Source organism: Heterocephalus glaber, unplaced genomic scaffold, assembly GCF_053883595.1.
Source record: "Heterocephalus glaber isolate CG9 unplaced genomic scaffold, H.glaber_assembly_v1.0 deba00001457, whole genome shotgun sequence".
Classification (NCBI taxonomy): Eukaryota; Metazoa; Chordata; class Mammalia; order Rodentia; family Bathyergidae; genus Heterocephalus; species Heterocephalus glaber.
This window is the reverse complement of record NW_028258305.1, coordinates 47837175-47859607: the sequence shown is the minus strand read 5'-3', so window position 1 is coordinate 47859607 and position 22433 is coordinate 47837175. Positions and strand designations below refer to the sequence as shown.

The 22433-nt window shown below is 41.3% G+C and overlaps 1 pseudogene; it reads left to right on the top strand.

The window, feature by feature from the left end:
- Positions 1-7401: 7401 nt before the first annotated feature.
- LOC101720494 (F-actin-capping protein subunit alpha-1 pseudogene) lies at positions 7402-21657 on the top strand (annotated as a pseudogene).
- Positions 21658-22433: the final 776 nt, after the last annotated feature.

Below are 22433 nucleotides of genomic sequence, written 5' to 3'. Positions count from 1 at the left end.
CAGAACCTGCAGCACCACTTTGGGGGCATGAGAACTTGCGTCCTGCTGGAGTGGGCAGCAAGGTACCAGAAAGCAGTGAACCCTCACTACTGAAACTCAGCATGCAGGAGGAATTCAAGTGCACCAGGCCTGCGGAGAGCCCAGTAGTCAGCAGGGCTGCAGAGCCTGGGAGATGTGTCCTGACTGGCTGAAGTAGAAGGCTTCTGCAGTGTAATTTTTCTTAGAGAAATACCTACCCAAGAGAGAGGGGCGTGGTGGTGCACACCCATGATCCCAGCACTTGGGAGGCCAAGGCAGGGTCACCATGAGTTCAAGGTCAGCCTGGGCTCCATACCGAGTTCAAGGCTGGCCAAAGTAGGTTGTGAGACCCTGTCGCAAATAAAAAATTACCTAAGTACTTGCTGGGAGTACTTGTTGGGGCTGCCAGGGATAAACCCAGGGTATAGTCATGAAACATCTTCCTAGAACAACAATTTTACCAAACTATTACTAAAGGGGACTGTGTGTGTGTGTGAGTGTGTGTGTGTGTGTCCATGCGTGTGCACATGAGCGTGATGCAATGTAAAAGCCGGTGAGCATCACACGCATGACAGGAGACTTGGTGCACACGCCTTGTTTGCATCCAACAGCCGCACCCTGGCATGACTGCCCCGGCCACATTCTTTTTCCTGCGTACTGAAGAAGAAGGAAGAAACTGTCTGCTGCTGAGATCAGATTTACATCAAGTAAGTCGATGTGAGACGCCCTAAGGACGACCACGGCCCCTCAGGACAGTGCAGGAGCAGGCTACACCCTACACCGAGCATTTGTAGGCGCAAGCTGAGAGGGGCTGTGAGGAAAACAGAGGGTTTGCCCCGGAGCCACAGCTGAGGGGCGGGCCGCGTGGCTGGCGCGTGGGTCTTCAGCTAAAGGCCGGGCAGAACAGAACAGCATGCAGAGGCCGCAGGAAGGATGTGGTCCAGGCCCGCGCAGGTGACGCTCAGGGGCAAATAAGAGCGGCCAGGTGTGTGCTGACCGCGGTGCGTGGGGGCGGAGTCCGAGCCCGGGGCACCAAGGGCGCGGAGCTGGGGCTCAGTTCTGCCGCGGAGGGCTCTCCTCCCCGAGGCCCAGCCTTGCGGCAACCCCACTCGGCTTCCTCTTGCTGCCAAGTCTCAGGGCCAGGTAAGGAAAGAGAGGCAGCCACCTGCACCAGGGCAGGCTTCACCTGCTGACTGCGGCCTGAAGGCAGAGGAAGAGGGGAGTTAGCAAGGATTAGCTGAGCACTCCAGAAGGAATCCCAGGCTTTTCATTCGGGTATTCTGGGGAACTTCGGATTGGGCTGCTGCTGAGAAGGATTTCTCCAGAGGACACCCCCAAGGGGTGGTAAGGGAACCCCTGCAGGGCCGGGTCACCCTGAGGTCTCCGGGGTGTTGCCTGCTCCTGGCGTTGCTCTACCCACTGCCGCCCCAGTGGGGCGTGGCTCCGTGTGCGCGGAGAGTACTCAGGAGGCGACTGTCCGTGCTCCGGAACAGTGCAACGAGTAAAGCGCACGGCCAGTGCTCGCAACTGATGCCTAAAAGGAGCCGCGGCTGCCAGCCTCAGACGCGATTTCGAGTTTTCTGGTGGCCACATGAAAAATGAGACAGGTGTAATAATGCATATTTTATTTAGTATATCCGCAATATATGCAATCAATATTAAAGCAAGAAGTACGATATTTTATACCCTCGTGTCTCCCTCGGTCCCCTTTGGCTTGAGTTTTAGCTGCACAACACATCGCACTTCGGACCAGCGCATGTGCAGTGCTAAGAGCCGCTGAGCTTCGTGGCCAGTGTGCTGGACAGAGCAACGTGGCGCTGTCCGATCTTGCGCCTGTAACGCTGCCAGGGCATCCCTGAGATAACCAAAGTCCAGAAACACCAGGTCACTGGCCAGAGCTCGAACGGTGTGCCCGGATGGAGCCAAGACTAGCACACATCCCTGAGGTCCAATCAGTGCTCTCTCCAGCGTAACCTGTGCTAACCTCCCCCTTCAGTCACTGCTAGGCTGTCCCTGGGCCCCGACCCCTCCAGAGCCCTCCTTCAGTAGCCCTGCCCCGCTCCCCCACTGTCCTCTCCCTCCCCCTGCTTTACAAGTAACCTCTTGGCAGCTGCACTTGCTGACAGCCCTTTCTGCAAAACAGACTTCGGCACTGCTCTGATTACAGCACCTAGCCACGACCCCCATTCTCCACACAGACTGTCTTTGAGCTCTTCCAGGTGCACAGAGCAGCGCAGAGAAACTGCCAAGTTCCCATAAACCCCCTCTTAGGCTCACACCACCACCTCTCCCACCGGGTTTCCCGTGCTGTTCATATCTTGTATTGATCTGGAACGTGCGCTAACCACTACCTAATAGAACCCGGTCCACTTCACATCACAGCTCACTCTTTGTGTTGTACAGTCCTATACAGCATTGAGCAAATGCATAGCGCTATGGAGTAGTCACCATTACCGAATACAGAGTACAGAATTCACCATTACAGAATACCTGTGCTGCCCTAAAAGTCTGTGCTTTACATATCCATCCCAAAGGCCTTGGCACCCACTGATCTTTCATTGTCTACACTCTTGCCTTTTCAGGGATGTCATATAGTTGCAAACATGTAGCATGTAGATTTTGCTGGCTGGCTTCATCAGGATATGCATTTCAGCTTCTCCATCTTCTCATGGCTTGATGCTTTAATTCTTGGGTAGAATAACATTCTATTACAGGGCTGCACCTCAGCATGTTTATCCATTCACCTACTAAAGGCTGTCATGGTTGTTCTCAATTTTGAGCAAATATGAATTGAGCTGCTATAGCCATACTTGTGTCGGCTTTTCTGTGGAATATTTATCTTTAATGATTAAAATAATAATTCAAGACACCATTATAGGCATTAAACATCCTCATAACTTTTCCACGTAACTATAGAAAAGTTTGGGTTTAAGGCTTTGAAGGTCCCTTTTTTCCTTTGATATCCTTTGCATAGCCATATCAATTTTAAAGTTAGCTTGTCAATTTCTATGAAGCATTTACTAATACTGAATCAATATATCATTTTAAATGAACTAGAATCAGAACAAGATGTATCTGTCCATTTAGTAAGGTTTTTTGCAATGATTCTCAACTATATTTTGTAGTATTTTTTAAAAATCTTTCATAGCTTTTGTCAAATTCATCTGTAGAATTTCACATTTTTCACATTTTTACAAGCACCATTGATTTTATTTAAATTCCTAATTTTTAATGCTAATCAGTAGGAATACAATTAATCTTTTCTTCTGCAGGTGAGCTCATCTATTGACTTGCTGTCTTATTTTATGGATTGCACCAAATGTTCTTCATAAATGATCATGTCACCTGAGAATAAAGGCAGAATTGCCCTTTTCCATTCTGGGTTGCTCCCTGGCCGGTGCCTTATTAGGTAGGCAGAATTTAATGGACTTGATTATGGAAGGCCTCTGTTTCCTTGACAGTTTCAGTTGAAGGCACAAAGCGTTTTGCCAGTGTGGTGTTAGACACAGGTTTTATTATTAATGTCCTTTATCGAGAACAAATGTACTTTTTTTGCAAATGTTGACTCTATTTTTTTTTTTTTTTGTACCAGGGATCGAACGCAGGACCTTCTGCTTGTGAGGCAGGTGGTGGAACCACTGAGCTAAATCCCCGGCTCTTGACTCTATTTTTATTGACATCATTTTTTTTCATTTTAATGTGTTAATATGATAAATTACAGGGATTGATTTTCAAATGTTATGCCACCCCTACATTCCTTGTGTAAATTCACTTGGCCATGATGTAATTATCATACTAAATTATTGCTTAGAATTTTGTATATGTTCATGAAAGATATTAATGGTTTTTTTCAATAATGCTGCCATCTGACTATGAGATCAAGGTAATGCTTCCTTCATAGAATGTGCTAGGTAAAATTACTTTCTTTTCAATATTCTAGAAGAGTATACATAATATTGTTAACATTTCTTTTTCAAAATATTTCATAGAATTCACTGATGAAATCATCGAGCACTGAAATTTTCTCTGAGGGAAGGTTCTTCACTATAAATTTAATTTCTTTTAATAGATAAAGGATTGTTTGTATTATCTAATTTTTCTTGAGAAAGCTTTGAAATTTTGCATCTATACGAATTTTTCATTGCATTTACATTTTTTAGCTAATTGACATAATCCTCTTTGTATTTTTCCTCCTAGTCTTTTTGATATCTATATGATCTGTAGTGATTCTATCATCTTTGTTCCTTATATTTATAATCCATGTCTTCATTTTTCTTCCTCATCAATCTGGCTGGAGGTTCAATGATTTCATTAACTTCCTTAACGAAGCTGTTTTTGGTCCCTAATCTTTAGTTTCTTTTTGTTGTTTTATTGATTGATGGATGGAACTTCGTAGAATGGAAACTGAGATCACTTATTTGAAGGTTTTCTTTTCTATGACAAAGGCATTTACTGTTTTCCAATTCTCCCTAAGTGCTGCTTACCCCAACTCCTTCAAATTTTAGTACTTTCATCTTCTTTTTGGATTTGGTTAAAAGTACTTATTCCTTTTGATTACATGATCCACAAGTCATTTAGAAATGTGTGGTTTCATTTTCAAATATTTGGGGATTCCCTGAGCTCTTTCATTCATGGACATTTAATTTAAATCCAAACGTGGCATTGCTCACTCTGTCTTGTTACTCCCCAGCCTACCGTTTCTATAAAACCATTGTGAATTCTTACTTGTGATTTGATGCCTTTATTTACTTTCCTAGCCAGCAAACTCCTATATGTTCCTCAATGCCCAGCTCGAACATTAAGGCCTCCGTCAGATCTTCCCAGACTGCCAGATGTTTGTAGCTTTCTTGTCCAGGCCCGCAAAAGCCCTTTCTTTCCGTAGTCTCCTTGGCATCTCTGTGCTCTGGCCTGCAGCTGCACTAGGGGTTACAGTTTGTCTCCCCCACCGGGTCCTGAGGTCCTGGAAGGCAGGGCAGAGGCACCACCCCGGCTTCCCCTTCGAGGTTATTTCTTAAATAAACCAGTGGTCAGGGGCAGAGCCCTTTGGTCCTCAGTCCCCTGCAGCTCCTCCCCCATCTCCCAGAATGCACAGAGGGAGGTCATGGTAGGTGCTCTGTGTCCATGGGAGGCAGAACGAGAGGCAGCTCTGGGTTGCAGCTGGACACCTGCTTTACGTCCAGGCCGCCGGGCCTGCAGCTGGTGGTTCTGGGCCAGGCCTGGGCCTCCCCTGTGCAGACGCCCAGCAGGCCTGTGGGAGTGAGTGCTGCAGACACAGAGCAGAGCTCACAGTGCCCCCAAGCCAGCTGGGGAGGCTCTGCCTGGACACAGGAAGTGCTGTCTGCAGCAGACGCGGCCTGGGTGCACACAGTGCTGTGCACACGTGTGTGTCGGGGCCAGGGTGGAGATGGATGATGCCCCTATCTGGATTCCCCAGGAAAAGAGAAGCAGCAGTCCCGGTTCCCAGCCCAGTGCACTAGGACCACACTGATTTGATCTGAAGGTTTTGTCCTCCCCAAAGCCTCTCCTGCTGTCTGTGAGGAGCTCTCCCAGAAGGGCGCTCTCAGAGCTGCACAGCAGGAGGCTCTTGTGATATTCCGTGCTCCTCAGAGAGATCAGTGCGTCGGTCTGTCGAGCTTCACCTGACGTCGTCGGGCACACATGGCAGGTACTTAGTAGTCACGTCGTCCACCATACCTTAGGCATTCGACCATCCACCTTACTGTAAATTGTAGCAACCAATATTTTCTGTTACTCAATCTGACATATATGCAAGTGCAAAGGCCCCTGGGATATGACGAGTCAGAGGAACACTCCCTGCAACTGGGCACTTTTCTCTGAAACGCATTCGAGGTGCCCACTGAAATGAGTGGCCTGACCTTGTGGCCTCTCTATGGTCCTGTCTCCCTAACTTCTACATGCACTCCGTACTCCTCAAGCCCCGTCTTCTGCAGTCCAGTCAGGACAGCCACCCCGGCGAGCTCTGCTGTAGCCAGGCTCCATCAGTGTGCGAGACACCTAGGCAGCGACCTGGAGGAAAGACCCCTCACTGGTTCAGTTCCTCCGGGCACCCCCAGTCCCTTTCTGGAGGAGGTTTCAGCTCTTCAGGGATCGGCTGGGACAGCTGGGCACACCCTCCAGCGCAGCTGGAAGAGTTGACCTTAGCTGCTCGGGGACGACCAAGGGTGAGGGACTTGCTGCCTGCGACTGTCCAGGTCTTCAGTGCCCTCTCTGAGGAGCTGGTGAGAAGCCCGCTCGGGGGTCGGCACCCTGAGTCGCGAGTCCTCGCCTGTGCCGGCACCCACAGTCTGGCTCCTCTGGCTGGAGCTCCTCTCCCACGGAGGGCACCCGCACCTCTGGGTGAGCGCTTGCAGACAGCTCTGCTGTCCAGGGCCCTGCCAGGAAGCACCAGACAGCTCTGGAAACGCCAGAGCTTTCTGCACTCACAAACGGAACCTGTTCCTGTGGCCGGAAACGGCGCACCCTGGGCTCCAGCGGCCAGCAGCAGCCCTCTGCGTGTGGTGCCTCAGGCCCTTCGAGGCTGGCTCAGCACCTGCACCCTCTGCCCGATCGCCCATTCCTGAAGAGAACCATTTTGTTCTGCCTGCAAATAGATGCTTTTAGTTTTTATTGTTTTACAACAAAATTGGTTTTTCCTCTACATCTGTACATTAATACAACCCCTATTGTGTGACAGTTTCCATAATAGGAGCAGAGTGGACCAGGAAAGCAAGTAATAAAGGTTATCAGAGAAGGCAGCTCCTCATAGCTGGTGTGTGAAGAAATGCGTCAGATACCTGTGTGTCCACTCCTCACTGGACGGTGGTGGGCCCTGGGATGCAGAGGAAACAGATTCTACCACCAAGTAGCTCCCTTCTGGGAGCTGCAGGCCTCCAGGCACTGGCATCTGCCAAAGTTTGGCCGAGCCAGGCTAATGGTCTGGAAGGAATCTCGGGGTCCAGGGAGGCAGAAGGAGGGGAGACCCCAAAGAGGGGGCTCTATTGGATCGCACTGCTCTGCCTCTTCCTGGCCGTGAGATAGTAAGAAAATTAGTTAACCTCTCTGGAGCTTTAGCTGTGTTTTCTGAAATCAAAATTACAGCCGAGAACTTTTTCAATCCAGCGAGATCACAGGCAAAGAGCCCTAAGCACAGGGTTCAGCAAGGCGACTGCCCATTAATGTTACCCTGATTACTTTCCAAGCAGAGGCTGGGCTGCCCAGACTGGAAGCTCTCAGATGGGATCGGGAGGCCCACAGCAACCTCCTCCCCAAGAGACCAAGCAACCTATGTCCTGTTTATGGAGCTGCCAGACTGACTCAACTTGTCGTAAGAGCCACTTGGTTGGCAGGCATTGGTCGGGAAATTCAGTACCAAGCTATCAGGTGATGAGGAGCCAGCAGGAGGAGCACAGCAGCCTCTGGCTGTGGGCCCTGGCGATGCCCCCTCCTCCAGTCCTATTCACGCTGCCTCTGGGCCATGGCAAGGAAGCCTGTGGCAAGGCTGTCTGTCTTCTGGGTGCCCTGCTCCCTCCCACTACCCCTGCATCCAGACACTGAGGCCCAATGCAGATGTGGCCTAGGAAAAGAGCAGGTCCTGGGGAGGTCGGTGGAAACAGTGTTCAGAACCTGGGGACTGGAGATTCATTCCAGTCCTCTTCACTGGCAGCATAATTCAGTACAACTGAGGTATGAGGCACGAAATGCCCAGAGATAGAGCCAGCCAGAGGGTTTTTTAGGTCGTCCCTTTTTCAGTAGTGTGTGTCTGTGACACATAGCAATCACATTCGGTTCTGGAAACTGGTAGGTGTAGGTGTGCAGTCTCCACTCTGTTTGGTCCTTTCCTCTCCCATCCTGCCCCACCCCTGTTCCCTAATCCCAGATAATCTCTTTATAAATTTATTTAACATGCAAATTCCCCACTATCCTTTCTTGTCCTTCACTAACCCTAGAAATAGCAGAGAGAAGGCAGGGAGATCTTTTCAGGGGCCTGCCCCAGCCACTCGAGATGCTGGGAATCCCTTGTATCAGTGTCCCTCACGCCAACGCTTTGTTATCTAAAGTGTGAGTCCTACACACTCACCATCATTTAACCAGGAGGACTGCATCCCAGTTGCATGGAGAGCCCTGTGGGACACTCTTTAGGAAACACAGCCATAAATGGGGGCTGAAACACATAAATAAATGCTTGTCTTGGGAGCTCAGGGTCAAAGGGAACATGCTACAATAACATCAGATAGATACAAAGATGCTACAATAACATCAGATAGATACAAAGATGCTACAATGACATCAGACACAAAGATGCTACAATAACATCAGATACAAAGCCATGAACAGAAAGGAGCAAGAGTGAGTCAAGGTCCTTAAAGAGACCAATGTTATTCATCTAATCTGTATTACATGCATTATAAGTGGCTCATTTTTTAAAGAGTAGACAAAGTATTTATTATATAACTTTACTAATTATGCACAAATGGCAACTTAAATGAAAAGTTGAAAGGTTAAACCAAATGTTTTGCCTGATGTCCAAACAAAATGTTGTCATATCCTTGTGTATATTCTGATCATCAAAATTAGTATTTCTAGAGCATTTTACAGTAAACAGTTATTTTGTTTAATATGAAACACTTAGCTCATGTTTAGATAGATAGATGATAGATGATAGATGAGTTATGCCAGTAGAATTTATTGTAAAACTCAGACTTCAAGATATGTCTCTTTTGCCCAGACTTGAGGTACACATACCAGAAACACATAACATCAAAACAATATCCTCACATAAGTGAAAAATATCAATTACTAGTGCAAAAACAAAACAGTTTTTTAAATGGCTGATGTGTTCATTTTAAATGTAAAGATTCCTAATATTCTCAAATTTATCATGAGCTTACACAGCACATCAATTTGACATTACAAAGCAGAGGATCCCAATGTCTGCAGCCATGGTCATTAGGAAAAGAAAGAAAGAAAAGAAAAAACCTTCAAACAAGCTGTAAGTACCATATTAACTCTAACTCAAAGTGCATACAAATAGTCGCTGAATTAAAATGGTTTGACTTAGATTTTCCAACTTCACAATGGTATGAAGGCCCATACAACCATTCTGTTTTTAAAATTACATGCAAAATTTTGCACTTTGTTATAAAATAGGTTTTGTGTTAGACAATTTTGCTTAACTCTATACTAATGTAAGTGTTCTGAGCATGTTTAAATTAGACTAGACTGAGTTATGATGCTGGTCAGATAAGTATATTAAGCGCATTTTGATTTAGCGTATTTTCAGCTTCCAAGGACTTCATCAGTACATAATTTACTGTGAAACAAGAGCAAATTGGTCTTCTTAATTCTGTCAGTTCCCAGGCTTTTCCAGAAGACATTCAATCCCACACTGTAAGCAAAGACAGGAGATGGGGATTGAAAGGCAACAAATCCCTTTCCTGGATGGAGTATAATTCTGACAAGCTTTTCTTACTCATAATTTTGTGAATTTTTTATAATTGTAATTTTCTTTACATCACTGTATTTTTTAAATAATTTTGACCATAACAAGTTTTCATTTCTGTGTAAAGCTTGACTGAATAACTCAATATCAACTATGAATGAAACCTTCCCTCGATCTGAATTTTTGAGGTTTGCTATTGATTGGGCACATTAACTTGTAAGCTAACTGACAATGGTGCACTCTGTGTGATAATTGTGGTTTTACAGGGAGTACTAAGTACAAGAGTGAAATGTGTATACTCCAATAGAAATCAATATTTTAATCTTGTTTAATATGATATATTTAAAACAGCAAGTATAAAGTCCATGGAGGAAAAAGAGATGATAAAATATTCTGATAAATTAAATTTGTATTAACTTAAACATACAACAAATAATCATCTATTTGGAGAATTAAAAACACAGTTGATTTAATTACTAAACACCAATAACAAGAAAGATATTCAGAAGGAAGACAAAGATATTCAAAATGTTGGACAATACTAATTGAAGTATGAAGGCCAAAAATTTAGAATAACCATTGAAATAATAGCTATAAATGTTTAATTTTTAATCTACCAGAAAAAATTGACCTATGTAAAGAGAGTAGGGAAGGAGAAAGAATGATAAATTGAAATATTACATGGTTTCTTTTATATAAGAAACTCAAACTATAAATAGTTTTAAAAGGAAAATGATAAGAAACAGAAAGACAGACTTTGTGGAGATGGAAGGTAGTCTGGGGGTGGCGGAAAGGGGTGGGAGGGAAGGGGAGAGCAGGCAAAAAGGATGTGATGTCTGTGTGTAGCAATACCCTACGATGAATGCCGCATACTCATTACATATCCCAAACATACATGAAAAAAGACAAAACATAATATTGCTGGAAATTATTGTACTAGAAAGTCAAATATTTAGAACTCCATTACAATGAAAGTGATAAATATTTACACACATTATAATTTTAGTCATGGCTATATGTTAAACACCTGTTAAGCATCTGTCATCCAAGACACCCAGAGAAAAATTGAACACCTTACCTTTATATATCAAAAAAGATTGAAATTGGGCCATGCCCACGGTGGCCATCTGCTTGGCCCACTGGAGAGAGAGGTCCTGGGCCTCCGGGACCCGCACTCCATGCAACCCGCACCACGTACACTGGTGGGCTGCCATGCCACGGCCAGGCAGTGATCTGCTTAGTCCCGCGGGGTGGGGGGGGCTGCAGGGCACACATCCACCCCTGCCTCTGGCCTCCTGGCTGTACTGCTACCTGGTTCCACACTACAAAGACACGGAGGACACCAGCCCATCATACTGGGTAAGTTGGAGGAATCATCACCTCCCATCGAAACCTGGACTATCTTCAGGGGAAGGGCAGCTGGAACCTGCAATAGAACCTTGCAGAGTGCAACCCTACAGGAGGACAGGGAGCTCGACTTGGGACTTTCACCCACAAATCAGCCTGAATCCCACGGGTCTGCGACTGGCTTGATAAGACTCACTGATTTATATCTGCACACTGCTGCCCACATTGACTATTGTGACAGCAGAGACAGACCCTGAAGGAGGCCCTTCATTTTCATTTTTATTTTTTGTTATTTTCAAAATTATTATTATTGGGGGTTTTTGCTCTTAGTATGATTTTTTTTCCTACTCTTTTCAAATTTTTTTTCTCTTCTTTTTTTCTTTCTTTTCTCCTTCCTTTCTCTCTCTCTCTCTCTCTCTCTCTCTCTCTCTCTCTCTCTCTCTCTCTCTCTCTCTCACACACACACACACACACACACACACACTTTCTCTCTTGCTGTCCCACATTGTTCTTCATCTCCCTTTTTGTTCCTATTCTGGCCCTAATTTGGATTTCTTCTTTATTTTTGTTTTCTTCTCTTTTTCCTTCTCTCACCTGTGTCCTCAGGCCACACTGCTAACCTTCCCCTATTCCTCTACCTATCTATCACTCTCTCCCCAGCTCTTTCTAACTCCCCATCCTGAAGGGTAAAGTTGCTATATTGAAGACTTTATTCACTATAAACATAGGTTGGGTTGGTCCTCAATTTTTATTTAATTCACACAGTTAAAGATGATAGATTAATAACTTTCACAAATTGTCATTTTCTAAGATGTACTTGATGCTATGGTGTTGCTGATTGTATCACTTGGGCTAAGGTGCTGTGATTGATCTAGTCAGTGGACCTTCCTGGCATAATGAAAATGAGACAGTCTCAGAGTCATTAGAGACTCAAAACCTAAAGACCAGCTATATCTGGAAGACACCTCGAGAACCAATCATTCCATAAGGATTCTAAATACAAGCAACAAAGATACTTACAATAAGCAATTTTGAAGTATCAACCCAGGATATAAACCAAGGACAGTACCAAAAACAAAAATGAGAAGACATTTAAGCAAGTCCCAAATGCAGACTTCCACCCCACCAAGGGTAAATTCTGGGGGAAACAAGGTAGAAAAATCTGATAATCAACCACCTGAACACCCTGAACTGATAGCATAGGAAGTAACAAAACAGATGAATGAGGCTGTAGAAAAATTCAAAACAGAAATAATTTCCCAGATAACTACAGAGATGGTGAGCAGAGTGAAAGACATGATTAGAGGCTCTAGAATAGAAACAGACAAAAAATAGATGAGCTCAGAAACATGCTAGAAGCCATGAATGCACAGCATAAGAAAGAAATGGAAACCATGATGGCCCAACATAAGAAAGAAATGGAATCCATGAAACAGATTCAAACAGACATTCAGGAGATTAAAAACTCCATTGAAAGTATCCACAGCAGATTAAGGGAATCTGAAGATAGAATATCAGATATAGAAGACAGGATTGCGGTTAAGGACCATGAAAACAGAGATTTCTTCAAAATAGTAAGGGACCATGAGAAATCAATCCAGTAGCTGCTAGACAATGCAAAGAAGAATAACATAACACTGATAGGAGTCCATGAAAAAACAAGAGAAAGTACAAATGACATAAAAAAAACTTTTCACAGAAGTGATAGTCGAAAACTTCCCAGACATAGGTAAAAAATTGGACATAAAGATAAGTGAGGCATATAGAACTCCCACTAGCCATGATAAAAAAATAAATCTACACCTAGACATATAATAGTCAAGATCCCAAAAACCCAACAGAAGAACAAAATCCTACAAGCAGTTAGAAAAAAGAAACAAATCACCTACAAAGGAAAGCGCATCAGAATCACAGCAGACTTCTCAAAACAAACCCTGAAGTCAAGGAGAGCCTAGAGTGAAGTATTTCAAGCCCTAAAAGAAAACAACTTCCAACCCAGACTTTTGCATCCTGCAAAATTATCTTTCAAAATCAATGGGGAAATTAGATACTTCCACGACAAAGAACACCTGAGAAATGTCATGAACACCAAATGAACACTCCAAGCAATTCTAAACAATATCCTAGAAAAAAACAATGAAGGTCACAACTCCATGAGGCCCAACAGAGGGAAGTCAGCAGGCAAGACAAGAAACTAAAGGGAAAGGGGAAAAAATTACAAATAAAAAAGCCAACAATAGTAAAACATCATGACAAGGATGAGTCAATATCTAACAATTATAACCATCAGTGTTAATGGCCTCAATTCACCAATCAAAAGAAATACACTGGCAGAATGGATTAAGAAGCAAAATCCAACAATGTGCTGTATACAAGAAATACACCTAACTCAAAAAGAAATTCATAGATTGAAAGTAAAAGGATGGAAAACAGTTCTCCACATGACAGGAAACCCAAAAAAAGCAGGCGGTAGCAATTTTATTTGCAGACAAAGTAGATTTCAAACCAAAACTAATTAAGAGAGACAAATATGATCACTATATCCTTAAGGAGGGAGTAATCCAAGAGGAAGCAATGACAGTCATAAATATATATGCACCAAATATGAATGCCCCCAACAATACAAAACAAATATTAATGGGCATGAAAAACCAAATAAGCACTAATACAATTGTAGTGGGGGACCTCAATACCCCATTATTACAAATAGACAGATCATCTAGACAAAAAATTAATAACAAAATTCTAGAACTGAACAAAGCTATTGAACAAATGGACTTAATAGCTGTTTACAGAGTGTTCCACCCCAGAAAAGCAGAATGCATATTCTTTTGAGCTGCACACGGGTCATTCTCCAAAATAGAACACATGTTAGCTCATAGGACATATCTAAGTAAATGTAAAAGAAATGAAGTTATCCCCTGTATATTATCAGACCATAGTGCAATAAAATTGGAGGTCAATGATGTAAGAAACCACAAAACTCCCACAAACACATGGAAATTGAATAACACCTTCCTGAACAACTAATGGGTGACAGAGGAAATTAAAGAAGAAATTAGACAGTTTCTACAAGTAAATGATAATGCCAGTACAATATACAGGAATCTATGGGACACAATGAAAGCAGTTCTACGTGGGAAATTCATAGCAGTGAATGCCATATTAGGAAAATTGAGAGAACTCAGTTAAATAACCTAATGCAGAACCTCAACCTCCTAGAAAAAGAGGAGCATAACAAACCCAAAGCTCATACAAGAAAGGAAATTATAAAGATCAGAGCAGAAATCAATGCAATGGAGACTAAGAGAATGATACAAAAAAATTAATGATTCAAAGAGTTGATTTTTTGAAAGAATAAATAAAATTGATAAACCTTTAGCCAACCTTATCAAAAAAAGGAGAGAAAAGACTCAAATCCATGCAATTAAGAATGAAAAAAATGAAGTCATAACAGACCCAGCAGAAATCCAGAGCATCATCAATACCTACTTTGAGAACCTGTACTCTAATAAAATGGAAAACACAGATGAAATGGACAGATTCCTAGATACATACTAATTGCCAAAATTAAATGAAGAAGACAAAGAAATTCTAAACACCCCAATTACATGAGTGAAATTGAAAATGTAATAAAATATTTACCAACAAAGAAAAGCCCAGGTCCTGATGGCTTCACTTCTGAATTCGACAGGACATTTAAAGAAGAACTTTTGCCATTATTCTTTAACTCATCAAGGAAATTAAAAGGGAAGCAAGGCTTCCAAATTCATTCCTGGAAGCAGGTGTTACTTTGATTCCAAAACCAGGGAAAGACCCAACCCAAAAAGAGAACTACAGACCAATCTCTCTAATGAACAGAGATGCAAAAATCCTCAACAAGATGCTGGAAAACAGAATACAGAGGGTCATCAAGAAGATCATACATCCTGACCAAGTTGGATTTATCCCAGGGATGCAAGGATGGTTCAACATCCATAAATCAATAAATGTAATACACTATATTAACAGAGTCAAGGACAAAATCTATATGATCATCTCAATAGATGCAGAAAAGGCATTTGACAAAATCCAACACCCATTCATGATAAAAACCCTACAGAAATTTGGAATAGAAGGTCATTATCTTAACCTGATTAAGGCTATCTATGAAAAACCAACAGCCAACATCATACTAAATGGCCAAAAACTGAAAACTTTCACACTAAAATCAGTAACAAGACAAGGATGCCCACTATCACCACTCCTGTTCAATATAGTTCTGGAAACATTAGCCACAGCAATTGGAAAAGAGAAAGAAATAAAAGGAATAAAGACAGGAAAAGAAGAAGTTAAACTGTCAGTATTTGCTGACAGTATGATACTTCATAGAAGAAGCAAAATACTTTGCCAAAAGACTTCTAGACTTAATTGACAGATTCAGTAGAGTAGCTAGATATAAGGTCAACACTCAAAAAACAATAGCCTTCTTATACACAAATAACAGACTCCCTGAGAGAGAAATTAGGGGAAAAAATCCTTTTATAATAGCATCCAAAAAAATGAAATACCTAGGAATCAATCTAACAAAGGAAGCGAAAGACCTCTACACTGAAAACTACAGCTCTCTGAAAAAGGAGATCAAGGACGATATAAGAAAATGGAAGACATCCCTTGCTCCTGGGTTGGAAGAACCAATATAGTGAAAATGGCCATACTTGCAAAACTGCTATATAGATGTAATGCAATGCCATTGAAATTCTAACAATATACTTCACAGAACTAGAGAAAATAATCCAAAAATTCATTAGGAAACAAAAGAGACCTAGAATAGCTAAAGTAATTCTAAGCAACAGACACATGGCTGGGGGTATCACAATCCCCAAGTTGAAACTATATTACAAAGCTACTGTATGAAAACAGCATGGTACTGGCAAAAAAACAGACCCACAGATCAGTGGAATAGATTATAAGATGCAGAAATGACTACAGATATACTCAGCCACCTCATCTTTGACAAAGGATCCAACCACCCTCATTGGAGGAAAGATAGCCTATGTAATAAATGGAGTTGGAAAAACTGGGTTTCAACCTGCCAGTGATTAAAACTAGACCCATACTTATCACCATGCACTAAACTAAAATTGAAGTGGATTAAAGTTCTAAATATTAAGACAGAAACACCAAACTTGCTGGAAGATAAGTTAGGTAGAACTCTTGAAGACACTGGCATAGGAGAAGACTTTATGAACAAAACCTCAGTGGCAAGGGAACTTGCATAAAGAATCAGCAACTAGGATCTCATCTTGTTAAAAAGCTTCTGCACTGCAAGAGAAACCACCAACAGAGCTAAGAGACAACCTACAATGTGGGAAAAAACTTTTAGCAGCTGTACCTTAGACAAAGGACTACTATCTAGAATATATAAAGAATTGAAAAAAAATCAGACTCCCCCAAATTCAAAGGCCCAATTCAAAAATGGGCATCTGAAATGAATAGACATTTCTCAGACAAAGAAGTAAAAGCAGCAAATAAATATATGGAAAAATGTTCAACATTACTGGTCATTCGAGAAATGCAAATGAAAGCAATGCTGAGATTCCACCTCACTCTGGAAAGAATGGCTGTTATCAAGAAATCAACCAGTAACAAATGCTGGTGGGGCTGTGGGGAGAAAGGAACCCTTCTCCATTGTTGGTGGGAATGCAGACTGGTGCAACCACTGTGGAAATCAGTGTGGAGATTCCTCAAAGAACTAGGACTAGAGGTTCCATTCGACCCAGCTATTCCCCTACTGGGTATCTTCCTTAAAGAATTAAAAGAATCATACCACAGCGATACATGTGCACCCATGTTTATAATGGCACAGTTTGTAATAGCTAAAGCTTGGAAGCAGCCCAAGTGCCCATCAACTGGAAAATGGATAAAGAAGATGTGGTTCTTTTATAAAATGGAGTACTACTTAGCCATAAAGAAGGAGAAACTAGAGACATTTATAGCTAAATGGATGCATATTGAGGCCATACTCTTAAATGAAATAAATATGACACACATGTGTAAATACTGAATAGTTTCTCTAATGAGAGAAACTGAAAGTGTAAATAAGGATTAAAATGATTAAAATTAATAATTGATAATTTGAAATAGGAAGAAAAGGTCCAAAGTGGTAGGGGTGGTGGGAGGGGAAGGGGAAAGGAAAGAAGTGAAAGGAAAAATTATGAGAAAAGAAAAAAAATGGAAACAAAGTCTATGTAAATAGGGAAAGGTGGTGGGGGTGAACAGTGCACAGGCAATGGGGAAAAAATAAGAAGCAAGATACATCATGTACAGGTACAAGCACCCAATAATAAATGTAAGTGTATTGCATACATAAAATATACCAATAAAAGAATTTAAGAAAAAAAAGTTTTAAATTAATGAAGTCATTTGTTAACATAAAATGGTTTTTAAAGTATAAATTCAGATATAATATTGAGACATAAATAATAGAAGAGGAAAAGATATTAAGATGTAAAATCAAAGAGTTTATCAACAAGCCAATAAGATACTTAATTAAAGTAACAAAAAAAGTAAAGGTAGAAGAAAGGAAGAAAAGAAGGGAGGGAGAAGTTAATCAGAAAAATGCAAAAGAATACAGATGTATAAAAATAGTATGAGAAATGTAAACTGTGTCTTAAGTATAAATAGAAGAAAAATGATATTATGGGAGAATACTGAGATTGATTTTGTGTAAATAATTTTATAATATAAATTGATAAAATATTAAATTATAAATTTATGTCTTATAATTACATAAATTATAGTAGTGAAAGATACACAATCATCCAATTCAAGCCACCATGTCAAGAATTTTATCGTCTTCAAACTACAGTTAATTCATATTTTACTCAAAATCTACAATACAAAAGAGAAAGAAAAAATACACGTTTATTTTATTAAGGTAATATAAGCTTCATACCAAGTTAGGATAGTTAAGAAAATTGTATGCAGTATCCCCTATGAATATATATGTGACTGAACTAAATAAAATATTAACAAAGCAAAAGCAACAGTTTAAATATGTATTTTAAGTGTATCAAGATTTGCGAGTTTATCCCCTAAATGCAAGAATGATTTTTCTAACACTTGGTTATTATGAATTGTGCTGCTATAAACATGGGTATGCATGTATCACTGTATTTAATGTGTTGAACTCTTTAAGGAAGATACCTCAAAGGGTAATAGCTGGGTTAAATGGAATTACTATTTTGGGGGTTTTTTGAGGACTCTCCATACTGGTTTCCATAGTGGCAGAACTAGGTACTCGTCCACATTCTTGTCAACAGTGTAAAATCCCCCTAGCAGTTGTTATTACTTAACTTCTTGATGATGGCCATTCTTTCTGGAGTGAGAGGCAATTTCAGTGTTGTTTTAATTTGTATTTTTCTAATGGCCAGCAATGTTGAACATTTTTTCATGTATTCTTGGGACATTTGTATTCCTTATGTATGTTCACCAAAAAGAGTGAATAAGGAAAATGTGGTATTTGTATACAATAGAATTCTACTCTGCTATAAAGAAAGATAAATTTGAGTCGCTCGTGGGAAAATAGACGCACCTTGAAAACATAACGTTAAGTGAAATAAATCAGTCATATAATCTTAAATACTGTACGGTTTCTCTCGTATGAGAAATCTAAAATGTAAACAGCAACGAGCAAAATAAAAGACAGATAAAAGGAAACAAGGAGATACATCTATCGTAAATGGGAAGGGACTGAGAGGTGGATGGGGTGGTGGGAGGGCAAGAAGTGAACAGGACACAAAGAAGAACTAAGACGTATCGGTCCACAGTGGGAGAGCTCATTGCATATCAAAAACATGTACTGGGGCCGGGGGTTTAGCTCAGTGGTTTCGGCGCCTGCCTTGCAAGCGCAAGGTCCCGAGTTCAATCCCCGGTACCAAAAAAAAAAAAAAAAAAAAAAAGTGTACTGATAAACAAATTCTTTTAAAAAAGAATTTCTTGTGAAATACATAATAGTGGAATCTACCACATTAGAAAATTAAAAGAAAAAATATTTTAAATAATGGTATTAAATATATATTTTAAATGTAATATAATCTATTCATGAGTCCAAGAAAAATATTACCTAGGAGCAAAAGAGAACTTACTTAATAAAAAATCTAAACCAAAAACCATACTAAAGTAAATATCCTATTTATTCTAAAGTGAATAATCTATATCTAGGTATAGTCCCATTAAAGTCAGTGTCAGTAGGAAAGTCAGTGAAACACAATAGCAAAAATAAATCTACCTAAGGATTGAGGGAGACAAAATTGTCATTAGGTAATATCCAGATTGCTGACCTATAAACAAACCTCCAGAGCCAGCAGAAGACCTCAGCAACGCACAAGACGCTATTTCCCATCTTCCCCTGCACATCCGCTGTTCACCCTCACTCTTGCTGTGTCCTGTGAGGCTGACTTCCAAGAGATTCCAAAGGATTTGGCCAGTGGTCGAAAGAGAGAGGCACAAAGCCAGGAGATACAGTGAGAGAAAGCGCGGCCACAGTGCTATTCCCCGGTCCCCGGGTCACCCTGTGATGGATCCCTGCCACCCCTGCCTGTCAGAGATCAGACCTCTCCACAGGGACCTCCTGCCCCAGTGCCCTCCTCCGTCCCTCCAGGGATAAGGGAGGTAATGGTCCTTGTGTCACTACTACAGGCTCCTGCGAGGTCCCTTGAGGATTTCACACACCTCTCACACCTCTCTAAATAGTCCCTTCATTAGCTCTTCTCACATTATTCTAATTTCGGGGTTTCATCTTTTTGTTTGTTTGTTTGAGAACCTGATTCATATGTGCAAGTTTGATGAACGAAAGATCAGCAAATATATATCAATATTTCTCCATCGTCGTGTAATAACCAATCAAAATGTGATTTTTAAAGAGGCCAAAAGTCTCTCTGGTTAAATAATGTATAAGATACTTACAATAAAATAATTTAAAAATGTAGAGGATATTAAAGACAACTCAGATTAATTACTAAAATACGAAGTTTGCTTTGGAAAAAATCAATTTTATAAAAATATTAATTCTCCCACAAATTGATCTGTGAATCAAATGCAGTTTATATCAAACTTCCAGCAAGACTTTTATGAGATAGAATCTTTCCAATCAATTCTAAAATGTATATGGGATTATAAAAATCTAGAAAAAGTCATAATTTGTAACAGAATCAAAGATTCACTGTAAAGTTATAGAAATTGTAAACACATCTACTTGTATTACAGCACAGTGTGACAGCTCAGCATTCCAGCCAAGTGTTACAGCCATCTGAAAGTCTCCGGGGTTGAAGAAACTGAGGGCAGCACTCGGAGAAACGTAGGGGTCCTTTATGACACTGGTGGCCTCAGAGGAGTTCATACTGCAAATTCTGAGCCCCAAGCATGGAAGCAGCATTGTATAGAGATCCTATGGGGCAGAGGGGCGGGCCCAGGTGCTGGTGACAAGCTCACCAGCGCAAGAGGGCGGGGTTACAGCACATTCCTGAAACATCCGGAAGGAGCAGGAACGGAAAGGTGTGGCGCTCAAACAGTTACATTGCTCAAACATGGGGGGCGGGGGGGGGGGGGTGCAGCAAACAAAGGCCTGCCCTGCTGTGCATTATTTCCTTATCACTTGCACAAAACGAGATCAATGAATGAAATAGAAAGGCCAAAACCAGGCTTGCATGTGAATGGGTTCTTGCTTTACAACAAACAACAGTAAACACTAAGGAAGGACAATCGATTACAGGAGTGCTATTAAGATAACAGCTTGTCTGGACAAGAGTAAAAACAATGATGTTTAACAGTATTAAAACACAAACTCAAATATTTAAACGATTTTAGAAAAACTACAAAAAAATAGAAAACCATCTTTATCATCTATGTGTAGAAAAATATCTTCAGTAGTACATCAAAAGCAATAGTCATACTTTCGAGGACTGGGTGTCGGATGAGGAGAAGGTACGCATAGCTGCTAAATTCATCACTCATGCATCTCCAGGGGAGTTTAATGAAGTAGTCAGTGATGTCTGGCTGCTACCTAACAATGACAATCTCCTCAGGAAAGGGGTAGCCCATGCATTTGCCCAGTATGACATGGATCAGTTCCCACCTGTGAGAATAGGAGGATATGAAGAGATTTTAACTACAGAGCATAGTGATCCGGGTAATAGTAGACTTTTAGATCCAAGAAACAAAACTTCCTTTAAGCGTGATCACTCACGGAAAGAAGCGAGTGACCCCCAGCCAGAGAAAATAGAGGGAAGTTTGAAGTCTCGGAGAGCCCTGTGACACTGCTTTAAGAGCCTATGTGAAAGATCCTTACTCCAACGGCTTCTGTACTGTGTATGCTAAAACTATAAGCGGGCAGCAGACTATTAATGCGTGTATTGAAAGCCACCAGTTCCAGCCTAAAAATTGCTGGAGTGGCCGTTGGAGATCAGAGTGGAAATTCACCATCACTCCATCTACAGCCCAGTAGTTGGAGTGCTCAAGATCTAGGTTCACCGTTATGAAGATGGTGATGTTCAATTGGTTAGTCATAAAGATGTGCAAGATTCCATAAATGTTTTGAAAGAAGTCCAGACTGTGAAGGAGTTTATTAAAATCATAGAGAATCCAGAAAATGAGTGTCAGACAGCAATTAGTGAAAACTATCAAACAATGTCAGACACCACATTCAAGGCCTTGTGCTGGCAACTTCCAGTTACTTACACCACAATGGACTGGACAAGATACTCAGTTACAAGATTGGCAAAGAAATGCAGAATGCTGAAAGGCTGACTGTAGGATTCTTCAGTATGTGGAAAGAAAATGATTCAACACATGGTCATATGATAAACAAGTGATTTATAAACAAAAGTGATGTTTTGCCAGGGCTTTCAAACTTAACAGATCTTCTAGCCTCGTGGAATGCTGTTGAACCTGCAGCATTGTCTTGACCTTCTGTTCTCTGCCTTGTAATTTTCTGTTATTACTATATCTACTTGTAAATCTCCTTTCTTCTGCTGTGTTTTATGTTGGAAAGAGAGATCTATCTTGGAGTCATTTTACTAATTAGAAAATTTTCCTAGCTATGAAGTCCTGTGACAGTTTAGATAATATGTTCAGTACTTTTTTAACCCTATGCTTCAAAGCACTTCTGGTACTTCAGTGGTTTTTACTGATCCAGCAGCTAAGAGGCTGTGCTACAAACCAGCTAAATGGAAGATACATCCATTCTTCTCCCTCTGACTGCTTTGATCATCATTTGTAGCATCGCATAACTGTTATTTTTTTAAACTTTCCACTGGGGCCTTTTGGGTCCATTTGGTAGAGCCAAAATAAGCGTTCTGGAAGTTCCATGACAGCCAGCTTTTCTGGGGGAAGTTGTTCTTAAATCCAAAGACTTGAACCACATTGCCTGCACATGAACACGTTTGCTTTTCTGGAGAGGAGGGGGCTCTCTCATGGTCTTCCCTATTGTAGGTATTGACACCTGCATTTTTACAAGAATTTTACCCATTTACATTTTTGTTTTTCTGGTTTTTTGGTTTTTTTAGAACTGCTGACATACTGTGGATGTAGTAAAACTTGAAAAATGCAGTGTGTTGAAGGAATCACGGATACCTTGTCCTTTAGTACT